Here is a 15755-nt window from a genome sequence, read left to right on the forward strand (position 1 = left end):
TGGGTACTGATTAGCAGCTAGTAGTTGAGATTGCTCAGAGGATTGAGGGATACCGCTAGAGGGATAGAGAGCAGATGTAGTAGGACAAGAGGACCCGTTTCTCTAGAGAGTTCAGAGGTGCCCAGGTTAGGGGAAGAGGTCAGTTTGGGAGGGGTGCTCCAGCGCGACCCTATTTTAGTGCTATGCCAGAGAGTTTTTATCGCCCACCAGCTCATCAGGGTTCTTCTAGTGCCTATTTCAGTGCCATGCTAGAGAGTTCATACCGCCCACCAGCTATCTAGGGTTCTTCTAGTGGGTATTCAGGCCATCAGGGTCAGACTTCGGGTCAACAGTCTATGGTACCGAGAGGTTGTTACGAGTGAGGGGATCCGAGTCACATGAAGAGGACCCATCCCAGACTTCGGGGCAAGGCAGTACAGCAGGGGGCAGGGGGAGGTCAGCCAGTTATTGTTCAGCCAGGTGGAGGCCAGCCAGCCGGCACTCCAGCTAGATTCTATGCTTTTCCGGCCAGACCAGATGCAGTGGCCTCAGATGCCATGATCATAGGTATTATTTCTGTCTGTGGTTGGGATGCTTCGGTATTATTTGATCCAGGGTCTACTTATTCATATGTATCATCTCTGTTTTCTTATTTCCTGGATATTCCTCGTGAGTCCTTAGGCACTCCTATTTATGTGTCCACTCATGTGGGTGATTTTGTGGTTGTGGATCGGATCTATCGATCCTGTGTGGTCACATTCTGTGGTTACGAGACTAGAGAGGACCTTCTATTACTTGATATGACCGACTTTGAGGTCATCCTGGGCATGGACTGGTTATCCCCATATCACGCCTTCCTTGATTGCCATGCCAAGACTGTTACCTTAGCAATGCCAGAGTTTCCTAGATTGGAGTGGAAGGGTTCGTCTGTCATTACGTCTAGTCGGGTTATCTCTTTTCTGAAGGCTCGACATATGGTCGAGAAGGGTTGCTTGGCTTATCTAGCCTACGTTCGGGATACCACCGCAGAGTCTCCGACGATTGATTCATTACCAGTAGTCCGGGAGTTTGCCGATGTGTTTCCTTCTGACCATCCAAGCATGCCACCAGAATGTGATATTAATTTCTATATTGACTTGGCTCCGAGTACCCAGCCTATATCTATCCCACCGTACCGTATGGCTCCGAAAGAATTGAGGAAGTTGAAGGAGCAACTTGAATAGTTGTTAGAAAAGGGGTTTGTCAGACCAAGTGTATTACCTTGGGGTACACCAGTGTTATTTGTGAAGAAGAAAGATGGAACTATGCGGATGTGCATTGATTACCGCTAGTTAAACAAAGTTACCATTAAGAACAAGTACCCGTTGCCGCGTATTGATGATATTTTTGACCAGTTACAGGGTGCTAAGGTATTTTCTAAGATCGACTTGAGATCGGGATACCATCAATTAAAGATTCGAGACTCAGATATTCCGAAGACTGCCTTCCGTAAGAGATATGGCCATTATGAGTTTCTAGTAATGTCCTTCCGCCTGACTAATGCCCCAACGACATTTATGGATATGATGAACAGGGTGTTCAAGCCTTATATCGATTCCTTTATTATTGTCTTCATTGATGACATCTTGATTTACTCGCGTAGCATGGAGGATCACGAGCAGCATTTGAGAGTGGTGCTCCAGACCTTGAGGGAACAGAAGCTATATGCTAAGTTCTCCAAATGCGAGTTTTTGTTAGATTCTGTGGCATTCTTGGGGCATGTGGTATCAGGCGAGGGCATTAAGGTGGATCCCAAGAAGATCGAGGCAGTTCAGATTTGGCCTCGTCCTACTTCGGCTACTAAGATCAAGAGTTTCTTGGGGCTAGCAGGTTATTATCACCGATTTGTGGAGGGCTTCTCATCCATTGCAACACCTTTGACTAGATTGACCCAGAAGGGTGCTCCATTCCGTTGGACCGATGATTGTGAGGCGAGCTTTCAGAAGCTCAAGACAACTTTGACTACAACACCAGTTCTAGTATTGCCTTCCGGTTCGGGGATGTATACGGTGTATTGCGACGCTTCATGCGTTGGCTTGGGTTGTTTATTAATGCAGGAGGGGAGAGTTACTGCCTATGCCTCACGTCAGCTGAAGCCCCATGAGAAGAATTATCCTGTACACGATTTGGAGTTGGCCGCGATTGTTCATGCTCTTAAGATCTGGGGGCATTACCTTTATGGGGTGTCCTGTGAGGTTTACACTGATCATCGCAGTGCAATATTTGTTCAAGCAAAGTGATCTTAATTTGAGGCAGCGCAGATGGGTTGCGTTACTGAAGGATTATGATATCACTATTCTTTATCATCCGGGCAAGGTGAATGTGGTCGCGAATTCCTTGAGCAGAAAGGAAGAGAGTATGGGTAGCTTGGCATTCATTTCAGCAGAGTAGAGACCACTAGCCTTGTACATTCGGTCCTTGGCTAACAGACTTGTGAGGTTGGATATTTCAGAGCCTAGTCGAGTTCTTGCATGTGTTGTTTCCCAGTCTTCACTATTGGAGCAGATCAAGGCTCGACAGTTTGATAATCCGCACTTGGCAGTTCTCAGAGAGACGGTACTACAGGGTGGTGCCAAGGAGGTTTCTATTGGCAAGGATGGTGTTCTGCGACACCAGGGTCGTCTATGTGTTCCTAATGTCGATGACGTGAGGGAGAGGATTCTAGAGGAGGTACACAGTTCTCGATATTCCATACACCTAGGTGCTACGAAGATGTATCGCGACCTGATGCAATATTTTTGGTGTCGGTGGATGAAGAAAGACATAGTTGAGTATGTAGCTAGATGCCTGAATTGCCAGCAGGTTAAGTATGAGCACCAGAGGCCAGGAGGCCTACTCCAGCAGATGACTATACCCGAGTGGAAGTGGGAGCGCATCACTATGGACTTCGTAGTTGGGTTGCCGTGGACTTTGCGGAAGTTTGATGCAGTTTGGCTCATTGTTTGACCAAGTTAGCACACTTCATTCTAGTTGCAGCTATTTATACTTTAGAGAGGTAGGCCCAGATTTATATTTGGGAGATAGTTCGGTTGCTCAGTGTTCCTGTTTCCATCATACCAGACAGAGGCCCTCAGTTCACTTCGCATTTCTGGAGAGCCGTACAGAGTGAGTTGGGGACCCGTGTAGAGATCAACACTGCATTTCATCCACAGACTGACAGGCAGTCAGAGCAGACAGTCCAGATCTTGGAGGACATGCTCAGAGCATGTGTGATTGACTTTAGGGGACAGTGGGATAAGTTCTTTCATTTGGCCGAGTCTGCTTACAACAACAGTTATCAATCCAGCATCGAGATGGCTCCATTTGAGGCTTTATATGGCCGGCGATATTGTTCTCCTATCGGGTGGTTTAAGCCCAGCGAGGCTAAGTTATATGGTATTGATTTGGTGAAGGTTGCTTTGGAAAAAGTAAGGTTGATTCACGAGCGACTTCGCACAGCACAGTCCAGGTAGAAGAGTTACGCGGATCAGAAGGCGCGTGATGTGTCATTTATGGTAGGCGAGAAGGTTTTCTTGAAAGTCTCGCCGATGAAGGGGATCATGAGATTTGGGAAGAAGGTCAAGTTGAGCCTAAGGTTTATAGGCCCATTTGAGGTGTTGAGGCGGGTTGGGGAGGTTGCTTATGAGCTTTCTTTACCTCCCAGCCTATTGGGTTATTCATACGATTTTTCACGTGTCTAGGCTCTGAAGGTATCGCGCCGACTTGTCACATATGTTAGACTTCAGCACTATTCAGCTAGATGAGAGCTTGGGTTATGAGGAGGGGCCAGTTGGCATTGTTACTAGGCAGGATCGCCAGTTAAGATCCAAGAGGATTTCCTCAGTAAAGTTTCAGTGGGAGTCCGGGGAGGACATGCGGAGCAGATATCTACACTTACTCAGCACTTCAGGCATAATTCTAAACCCGTTCGAGGACGAATATTTGTTTAAGAGGTGGGAAATATAATGACCCGACCAGTCGTTTTGCTTCTAGAACCCCGTTCCCCTAAATAAGGCCTCCCGTATGTGCTTTTACTGTTTTAGGACTTGCGGGGATGGTCGATTCGGGATTTGAAAGGGTTCGGGTTAAAATCGGAACACTTGGTTCCTTAAGGTTGGCTTAAAAGGCCAAGTTTGACTTCGGTCAACATTTTGAGTAAACGACCTCAGAATCGGGATTTGGCGGTTCCAATAGGTTCGTATGATGATTTCGGACTTGGGCGTATGTTCGGATCGTGTTTTGGATGACCCGAGAGCGTTTTGGCGCCTAATAGTAAAAGTTGGTTCTTGAAGGTTTTAGAAGTTCTTTAAATTTAGTTGGGAGTGGGTTTTGGTTATATCGAGGTCCAAATGGAATTCCGAGACTGGGAATAGTTCCGTAATATCATTTAAGACTTGTACGTAAAATTTGGTATCATTCCGAGTAGTTTAAGTACGTTTCAGTGCATTGGATTTAAATTGAAGAACTTGAAGTTCTTAAGTTTGATTCGATTGATTTTGGGGTGTGATTCTTAGTTTTAATGTCATTTTGGGCGTTCCGAGAGTTCGAGAGAGTCCGTTTTATGATTCCAAACTTGTTGGTATGTTCGGGCGGGGGCCCGGGGGCCCGGACTATCGATCGAACGAGGCTCGGACCAAGTTGGGAGCATGGAGCCACATCTGAAGTTCCGAGATCATTCATAATCGCCCATGCGCTTGGCCAGCCGCAGGTGCGAGCCACTAGCCGCAGAAGCGGGAGATCAAGCGCAACCCAGGAACCACAATTGCGGAAGATTGGGCGCACCTGCGCGACCGCAGGTGCGAGAACTTTGGTCGCAGGTGCGACTAGGCATTTGCACACCTGCGAGGCATTTGCCGCAGGTGCGAGACCGCAGATGCAGCCAAGGCACCGCAGGTGCGAAAGTCGCTGGGCAGTGAGGGTTCATTTAATACGGACTTAGGCCATTTTTATCACATTTTCTCTCACTCTTGGGTGATTTGAGAGCTTTGAAGGAGGGGATCGGGCCGAATTTCCTCGGTGGTATTCGCGTGTGATAATAGAACTGGAAGTTCCTTTCCTAATCGGCATAAATTCATTATTTGTGTGATCATATGTTTTAAAGGAAAGAAATGATTCAAGCTCTTAAAAATTGCTGAAGACTTGTTCAGTTATTTCTTATTCTGAGTCTTATTGTTGTATATCATGCTTAATTAAAATTTTATATTATCATGTTATTGGCCCTAGTAAGTGTCGGAGACGACCCCTCATCACTACTTTTTCGAGTTTAGACTAGATACTTACTGGGTACATATTATTTATGTACTCACGCTACACTTCTGTACTTAATTGTACAGGATCTGAGACAGGTACATCTAGTTACCAGTTTGGTGTGCAGATTTGAACCCCATCTCGAGACTTCACGGTGAGCTGGCTTCTGAGCCATTCTGCAGCAGCTGGAGTCTCCTTTATGTTTAATTTTTTTTCTGTCTATTTTATTTCAGACAGTAGGCTAGTGTCCTTTTGTATATTCTACTAGATTGCCTACATATTTGTGACACTAGGTCCTGGCACAAACACTAGTAGACTTATGATTTTGGATTTGATTACATGATTACGATTTATACTCGTTTTCTTCCGTTTAATTATGTCACATTTGTAATTTTCTAAATCTCTTTAACAAATGAGGAAATGCTATCCACTTAGTATTTTGTTTAAACGGGAAACTATTAGTTTGATCAGTGTTGGCTTGCCTAACAATGGTATTGGACGCCATCACAGCCTAAGATGAAATTGCATCGTGACAATTATAGACAGTGATGTGTAGGATTGTTCAGCACTGTTACTTAGATCTTGTGACTTATATTTCACCAGGTTTTGGGAGTTGTACATATTGAGTTATAGATCTTATTTATGTAGTTGTTTTAGTTTTAAGATTTTAAGTTTTTATTTCAATTATTTTGCATGTTGCTAGGCTTACCTAGTCTTAGAGATTAGGTACCGTCACGACATCATACAGAGGAACTTGGGGTTGTGACAACTTTCACCACATTTTCAACAATTTGAAGTTCATCCCCATCCCTGCCTCAATTTCCATCTATGAAAACAAAACAATTCAAAGTAAAATCAGACGTGGAAGAAGAGAACATGAAAGCAACATAAAAGACAGAACATAAAGCCAAATTGATACATACACCCAAAATTTGGAAAAAGAGAGAGCATGAAAGTTCAAAAACAAGACACAAAAACAAAAGAGAACAAACACATCTATTTTGATTTCTTCCGTGAAATAAAAGGTGAAAAACACCACCTTTAAGCTCTAAGAAAGAGGGAGAAAGCAACCATGGAACTAATAATAATTAATAGTTAGAGAGAGACGTTAGTCTTACTATTGATTAGGGTTGTGCGTCGTCTGGTCATGATTGAGAATGGGAATCGAACAGAGAGTTGGAGTCTTGGAGAAGAGAGGTGGAACAGAGAAGTGAGAGAGAGAGAGAGAGAGTATCGATATAACCTATGTGGCTAAGTCTGAAAAATGAAATAAGAAAGAAGACCTCACCCTAATATTTTAGTCTAGTATTTATATAAGTCCATACAATTTCAGATATCAGGTCAGATTGGATTAAAACTATCCCAATCCGAATCCAATCTGGATATCTGAACTTTTAAAAAATATAATCCATATCCAATCCAAATATCCAAAATCCAAAATCCAAAAATCCGAATAGAGTGGATCGTGTTCGGATTTTCGGATATCCGATCCAAATGCACATCCCTAATCTGGTATATTCAGCTTTGGCCTTGTATAGGTTTTTCTTATTAACATCATTTTTGTTGTTCTCATATTCATGCTCTAACCTGCATATCTCCAACTCCATCTGTTTGACTGAAGCGAAGACATCTCCGATGGACTCTTTGGACCATTTGCTGAGACCTCTGGCTACAACTTTCAGCTTCTGCTATAGGATGCATTGGTCATTGCCATGTACCTTATTATTCCAGATGCTTTCAATTAAGGAAATATAGTCACTCTTCTTTATCTAGAAATTAAGGAACCTGAAGTATTTGATAGCTTCAGTAATCTTATTTCCAAACATGAAAGTGATGAGACTATGGTGTGATCCTGTTTTAGCATGATGGTCAACTCTATTGATTTGGAAGACCTTAGCCCAATCCTCATTAATAAATAACCTGCCCAGTCTTGTGCCGATTCTTCTTCTTTTTTCCTGCTGTCATTGCACCATGTAAAAGGGTTCTCTATGTAGCCTAGATCAGACATTCCACAGTCATCCATGCAGGTAATAAAGTCGGTACTTTTACTAAGAGTGTGAGGTATGCCTCATTTCTTCTCCTCTACATCCATAATTGAGTTAAAGTCGCCAAGGATGGTCCATGGACTATTAACTCTGTTTCTTATGGTCCTCAATTTATTTCACAATTTTCTTCGTTTCACTGCTTTGTTCCTAGCATACACTGTTGTGATCCAGTAGGTATGTTCACCACTATTGATCTGTTGTTTGCAATTATCGATGACATCACAGTCTAACTCACTACTCCAAAAACACCATAGCTTACTACATTTGTTAGTTACTGCTTGATCAAATCGTTGGTACCTTTTTAAATCTTCTAACTTATCATAACAGAGGAAAGGTTCCCGGAGAATGACCATATGAGCCTTATGAATTCTGATAAGTTTGGCTAATCTTTCACTCGCACCCTTCGAAATCATGCCCCTAATATTCCAATTAATGATGTTAATCATTATGAAAGATTGGGGGTTTGAAAGTTGCCTTATTTTTTTTTATTGGTATTGGAGGTTTTGGGATGACATCCTTTACCTTTGTGATTTATTTTCTTGTGCCCTTTGGGTGAAAGGCCTTGTCTTTGTATTACCTCCTCTATTTCTTTGGCCACAGGATCGTCAGGTTTCTTTGGAGCAGGTGTAAAAGCTTCAGCTAAACTATCTTCAACCTGTTCATCTTCATCCTCACTTCCTCCTATAGAGTTGTCAGCTAATTCCTCATCAGTGGAGGCCTCCTGTGAATGTTCACTGTTAATGTCCTCTCCTGATTCGTAGACTGAGTTTTTGTCTATGTATGGACCATGCTTATTGTTCAATTCTCCTGGGATGTGTTCCAAGTGTTCCCAGGCCAATTATAATTTGGCCTCCTTTGTTTGTATGCAAGTCATATCAGCAGTGACTGGAGACAACATCTGATGATTTGAGTTATCACTACTACTTTCGTGATTATTGGTTTTAGCTTCCCGTTGAGCCTCAATCTCTTTACCTTTGCTTGTCATAGTTTCTCTTTTTCTATTCTCAGTGTTGATGTTTCCTTCCTTTTGTACAACTCCCATGATTTTCTCCTCTATTTGCCTTGGTTTTTGTTTGGTCTAAAGTCTATTTTTTTAACCTTCAGACATTGGGTAGTCGACTTTTTTGGTTTTTTTTTCTTGTTTCTGTTGTTATTCTTGATTGGATGAGTCCCTTTTCCCTGGTTAATGATATTTCCATAAGATTTTCCTACAAGAGTGTCTTTAGAAGGTTATTTTGCTTGAGCATTTCTATTTTGTAGAGTTGCTGGAGCATGTGGAGATTGCAATTGTTCTTTCTTCTTGTCTGCTTGCTTGGCGTTGATCTTACCATTTGAGCTCTCTGCCAGGAAGGATTTCTTTTTCTTGTTCCTCTTGTTTCTAACTTGAGTAAATCCATCATCTTTTTGGTTCTCATTGTATTTTTGTGCCTCCCTTTTATTGGCCTTAATTCCTGCATCTCCAGAGTTGTGATTCCTCACCCAGTCTTCATTTTTCTCGGCATTTTCATTGTCCCTGTTAGCTCTGGCTTATTCCTTTTTTCTTGCCTTAACCTTGCACCTTTCAAAATCATGACACTACAATTTGTATGTATACAGAAAGCTAGAACTCCCTCGTACTCTAATATTTTATCTCTACCCTTCAGACCTGATGTATCTCCTTCAATACCCACAAAGACAGAATCAGGTAGAGGTTTAATCAAGTCCACTTCGACCCTAACTTTAACCATGTGGGGTCTGGTTCTCGTAATGGTGTTTATGCCCTCCTTCATAGGAGTGCCAATTTATTTTAATACTTCTCTTAAATTGTCCCATTTAAACACATAAATTTTGGCAATAGAACCCATATAAGGGCCAAAGACGTTTCTTCATTGGGGTCGAAATTAGGGGACCATTTGAACATTTGCATTAGGGATCCAATGATTCTCATGAAATATTGGAAATAGGCAGTGTCGAAGTCTGATTCATTTTTAAATTCAATGAAAACATGTCTACAGTTATAAGACCCAATTCTTACCTTTCCTTTCAGAGGGATTTGCTCTATGAATTTTACCCAAATAGTTTCAATTTTTGGTCTGCCCATTGTGAATTTTCCGACTAGCGTCCATTTGCAATCCTCCGCTGTCACCCTATAGTAGTCGGAGGCTTTGAAGATGACTGCCAGTTTGCCGTTGTGGGTCGTTTGCCTTGCAACCACATTGTTGGTGGTAGTTGTGTTGCTAAAGCTGGAGGTCCCAATTATAGCAGTAGAGTATGAGGTTTCTAAGTCAGGTGTACCCACCAATGGCCTTATGTCTGTAGGAGGATCCTTTGGTTGTGTGATATGCGCCGGTTGGCTGGATGGAATTGGTTCTATAAGGCGTCGCGTGAGTTCACACCTTAGCTGTTGAAGATGTTACCGTTGAGAGTGATTTTTAGAGAGAGAATTTTTTGTTAGTCATTTGTTAACTTCCTTCCAATGCCTTGTTGTGCAATACTATGGGGTGGTTGAACTCGAGACCTTAGGTTATGCAATAATGGTTCTCTTCGTTGAGATGTCAGCAAGTTAGGTAGCTCCAAGGGTGAAGTCTACCATACCCCTTGATGGTAATACATACATGATATGTGTTTGCGAATAGATGTTGCAAGTTACCTACCTCATTTTTCAGGTTGCTATTTTCTACTTAATGTGAATAGTCACTTATAATTATCTTTTAGGTAATCTAATAGCGTATAATATTTTTGCATTGTTAGCATAAAATTTAAAATATTTTACCTAATCAGACTACTTTAAAAGAAACTTCTTAAAAGAGCGGGGACGTTTTACAATTCTTTAACCCTTCCCTTTATGTTTTGCAAGATGCTTGCAGGTGTATTATTTATATAACTTCGGTTAATTTGTTGTCTATTGATGTCCGGTCAAAAAATACATATATTTAATCATTATTGCCTCATGTTCTATTACTTTTAATCGTCTTTTGAGTATTAATTATATTATTTTATGCGTAATATTATATTTTAATTATGTAGGAATAAAGCGATGTGAAAATAAAGAGATTTGGAGCAAAATTGAATAAAACGAGAAAGAAAAAGAAAGGAAAATAAAATAATTAAATAGGAAAAGACAAGGGGGGACATCCTTTGGTATTTGTCCCCCCAAGTGTAAGACAAAGAAAAGAAAAATGCAATTCAATGTGTGAAACGACAAAACGTACTGGATCCGGTGCTAAGGCCAGCGCCTCGCGTAGCGGAATTTTTCCTATTTTACCTGGGATAAGGTTATTTCGGCCCTACACAGTCCCAACTCGTATAAAAGGAGTTCTAAACCTAATTTAGAGGGGATCAAATATATTTTTGAGAGGAGAACACGCAACTTTTGACTAAGGGAGAGCACGGATCTGCCGTGAAGGCCGGGTTTCATATTTTCTTCCAAAAATGTAGTAATTTTTATGTTTCTTTGTATGATTTATTGTTTGGATACCATGTCTATGTAGAGCTAAACTTCACGTTCCAGGGTTGTGGCTTTTTCATGACTATTGTTATTCAAATATTGATTTTGAATTCTTGATTTATCGTATTAGTTTATTTATTCAATCTTGCGCATAGTTATTTAATTGCTTGATCATCAAATTGAATATTATCTACGAATCTAGAGTTAATCTCGAAAGTGAGAATTTAAGATTGCATATAGGATTGAGTAGAGCAAGTTCTTGAACCTGGACATCGGGGAATGAATTCGCGGTTAGGATTGACATATGCTAATTGCCTTGCTTGGTTATTATACGGGAATTACGAATGCATTCTTGTTGATTTTAACTCTATAGACATATACGAATTAGGTTAGCGTGAATAGGCGAGTAAGAAAAAATTAATTAGTCAATTTAACTGAAGAAAATAATAGGATTGTTAGATAGCCCATGAACCTAGATCGTTTTCATCACATTGATAATATAAAAATTTGTTCTTCCTTTGTTTAAAGTTCATTAGTTATTTTCTTTTTAGTTTAATTAGCTTAGTAACATCACCTTTGGGGTGAATCCTTGTTTAGATAATTAGGACTGCCTAATTTGGTTAATAGTTGATAACAAGTACTCGTGGGTTTGACACTCTATCTTATCACTTTATTACTTTACGATCGCGTATACTTGCGTGTGCATTTGGCCGCAATAAATTTTTGGCGTCGTTGTCGGGGACTTGGAAATTAATTATTTATCTAGAATTAGACCTTTACTTTTATATTTATAAGTTTTACTTTGTTTTTCTTTTGGTAAATATTTTTATTTTTATAACTATTTGATTTTTCTCTTAGTGTGTTTCTAGTTCCCTCAGCATGATATCTGAGATGAAATATATGGAGGTAAGGTTATTGATGAAGATACTTGGTTGATGGAAGACTTTTATGCCCCATATATTTGGGCTTGTCATGGCTTGACCTCTTGGAAATCTGAATTTGAACATGGGAGTAAGGGTTGGTATTGGGACGAATATTCTCGATTAAGGGAATATGCGGAACGACGTTGTCTTCTAACAACGTTGCTGAATGATTGGTCTAAGGAGAGAGTTGATCTTGCATATGAAATTGACAGTTTTGGCTTAGTTGTACATAACTGATGCAGATTTGAGTGCAAAGTTTGATGCGTGTAACATCCAACAATTTAATGATAAGTTGTGTCAAGCTGAAAAAAATCTTCTAGACCAAATTGAGGAGCAAAAACGAGAATATCAATTATTAGACCATGTTTTTCTTGAGAATTAAATGTTGAGAAGAGCGCTCTAGAGTCATATGAGAGAGTAGATAATATTACTTTGGGAGACTTGAGTGTGGGTATATATGGGAATGTAAATAGTAGTACAATTAATGAGTTAGGGCGCATTAGACCTCATTCCAATCATTTTTTCACAATGTGTTTAGATAGTAAGATAGTAATCAAGCCATCTAAGCCTATGAGGGAGTCAAAGAGTGTGGATGAGAGTGCCTTTATTCTTAAATTTATTGTGTCAAAAAATAAAAATTACATTCCTCATTTAAAGGCCAAGAAGTATAGATTAAAAGATTTATTACTTGGCCTGGTTATCTTTGTACCTCCACCAAAAGAGCATAGTAGAAAACTTGAAGCCAAATTAGGGGCTCACTTCATAAGTTCGAGATGGAAGCACAAAGTGGTTCACGTCGTACCGCGACGTTAAATTAGGCTCTTGTTGGGAGGCAACCCAGTCTTACTTTTTTTGTTGTTTTTGTTTATTAATTTTTTTATTATTATGTTATTTTTGTAGCATTTGTTTTTGTTTTGTAGGATTATGATAGGAAGCAAGTTCATAAGATGAGCAAAAGCAAGCCAAATGATTGGAACTAGTGTGAGGTACCCGCACAAAGGAGCATCCTTGGGTGAAGTTTAAGTACTCTGTGGGCTGCTATTTCTTTGGCCTTTCGCCTTTCAAAGAGTTTTTTTGTCCACCCTTGTTATTTTTACTTTATTTGTGCATTGGGGACACTGCACTCTTTTAAGTGTGGGGTGGAAGATTCTATGTGGTTTGTATAGTATTATATTTGTATATTGTTAGTTTCTTTTCTTTTTATTGTTAGCTAGCTAGCTTCTTATTTTTAATTGCATAGGTAGTAGAATTAATAGTGTAGTATAGTAGTAATAGTTTTACTAGCTTAATTTAAAAAATAAAAATAATAAAAACAGAAAATTGAAAAAAAAATTGAAAAATAATTTTGGTCTTTTCCCGACGATAGATCTACTAGGCAATTTTCTTGAGGGATTAAAGTCTAACCAAAAATACAAAAATATGTCCTTTTATTTTCTAGGTAGTAATAATCCCTTGTAATTTTTTTTTGCCTCGGTTGTTTTTCATGGGATGTAACTTGAATCGGTAGTAGTTTTTATTCTTGGAGTAGGATTTAGGGAATAAAAAGGAGGAAGAATGATGAACCTAGGCGCCCTTGAATTGTTTGATAGTAGCATATTTAGACTTTGGCCTGTGTAGAATCTTCCCTATATTTTAAAATTGTTCATGATGCCATGTTTAATTGGATAACATGTTATTGACGCCTATGTTTCGTTTTCTTGACTTATGTTCACTTTGTGCTTAATGCTTAATATCTTGTGGCTCCGTGAATACTTGCATCAATTTGAGAGTCGGAATGAAACCATCCTTTATGAGTCATGTGCCATGTGTGGTGAGATTTTTGTAGAGTCCATATCACTGTACTTGTGTCTAGAATTTGTCCGGTATGTGAGTTGAAGCGAAATTTTAGGTGATGATCGGTTTGAAAAATGACTTTAGGCCTTCTTTGATCTTTTCGAGCTTTAATATTTATCATAAATAAAATTGTTCCTTAGTTAACCCTTTTGAGTTTATAGACTTTTATTTGGCACCCACATTACAAGACTATTTTCTTTTTATTCTTAATTGACATTGTTTTTATCTTTTTACCTTTTAAAGCACTTAACTTGCAAAATGAGTGCTAGAAGAAGTAAGGAGGAAACTTGGGTGGCTTTTGAGTGTAACCAATGGAAGAAAGAAATGTGCACTTGTGTTGTAAGAGATACACCACTAGCGGAAATTGCAAGAGAACAAAACTCTGAAAAAATATATGTAGATAAATAAGTACATCTTGTCCTAGCTAGTGAGGTATGAATTAAGGTAGCACTAAAGAAAAAGGGAATGTGTTGGGGGGTGATCTTGTTTGTGAAATTGAAGTTAAATTGAAGAAATTTGCGCTTAAAGTTAATTTTGTGATGTGTTAAAGTACTTGGACGTTAGTTACTATTCTTAAATATATCCTATTTGTCCCTTAGCCCACATTACAACCATGAAAAAGTCTTAATTGATTTTAGATCGAGTGAGCCTATATTAGTAGAGATTTATATTAAGGGCAAACCTATAGTACCATTGAATGCAAGTGAGAGATTTCTTTGATATATGTGAGTCCTTAAACTATATTTCATCATGTGATTCGAATGTGTGGGTTCAACTTACTCTCTTCTTCTTGTTGTGAGGGCACATAATTTCACGAGGGATATGTAACTTTATTAGACTTCCCTACAATATTGAGTATTCAAGTCATGAGTGCATGGTGATATTAAGTCGGTTTTTTGAGGCTAAAATTATTATGAGTATGTTGTCTTTGTTTGAATATTTTTGAAGTATGGCATAAGAAAAAGGAAAGTATGTTTTGAATGCATCTGCTAAGTTTAATGTTGCTATCAACCATACTCATTGGTATAGTGTGCTTCGAATGTATTAAGAATAAAGTGCTCAAAGATAGTGTAAATTATTGGTTGACTCGAGGATGAGCAATGTTTAAGTGTGGCGTGGTGATGTTCGGCCAAAAAATGCATATATTTAACCATTATTGTCTTATGTTCTAGTATTTTTAATAGTCTTTTGAATATTAATTATATTATTTTATGCTTAATATTATATTATAACTGTGTAAGAATAAAGCGGTGTAAAGATGAAGAGATTTGGAGCAAAATTAAATAAAATACGGAAGAAAAAGAAAGTAAAATAAATAATTAAATAGGAAAAGACAAACACCAAAAGGTGTCCCCCACGTGTAAGACAAAGAAAAGGAAAATGCAATTCAGAGAGTGAAAATCGCAAAACTTACTGGGATATTTCGGCTCGAGACAAGTTTATTTCGGCCCTACACAGCCCCAACTCATATAAAAGGGGTTCTAAACCTAATTTGGAGGGCATCGAACATATTTTTGAGAGGAGAGCACGCAGCTTTTCTTGCAGCGCTGCCGAGTTCCATAGAGGCTGTTTGTGGAGCAGTAGAGTGTTGGCATCGATGTCCAGCAAGTTTGGAACTTAATGTCCAAACTGCTTGTTTTTGATTTTTCGGAGTTGTAAATATCTTTTTGAGTGGTAATATAAATAGTTAGTTACCAAAAAAAAAATGTATTAGGGCGCGTCAGACCATATGGTGAACAATATTACACTCAGTTATCAATTTTTGTTCCCATCTAAATCAGTGCTTTACCCCAAAATTTGCTTGGGATTAAAATCTTTATGGTGTGATTATAAATGCTTTGAAATTGCAGTTATCAACTGCTGTGTGATTAAGCATGTTGTCACTATGAGGGAGTCCAATTCTAGTTCAATTTCTGTGTTTCCATTTAGGAGACACCGTTCAGCTTCGACCTTAATTAGCATCATAAGATATATAACAACCATATACTAGATAACCTGATATATATATTGTTGTAAGAATTATTCTTATAGGATCTATAGTTTGTGTCACGACCCAATTTCACTTATAGGTCGTGATGGTGCCCAACACTATAACTAGGCAAGCCAACAAATAAATTAAACATATAACAATTATTTTCAAAATAATTTTCTAAAAAATTTTATTATTTTACTAGCAATATTAAGAAATTAGAAAAGATACCGATTAACTTAAATCCAAGAAAAATAATACAATTCTAAATTCTACCAATGTGTGTGCCAAGACCTGCTGTCACAAGTGTATGA

The sequence above is a fragment of the Nicotiana tomentosiformis genome, chromosome 6, assembly GCF_000390325.3.
Source record: "Nicotiana tomentosiformis chromosome 6, ASM39032v3, whole genome shotgun sequence".
Classification (NCBI taxonomy): domain Eukaryota; kingdom Viridiplantae; phylum Streptophyta; class Magnoliopsida; order Solanales; family Solanaceae; genus Nicotiana; species Nicotiana tomentosiformis.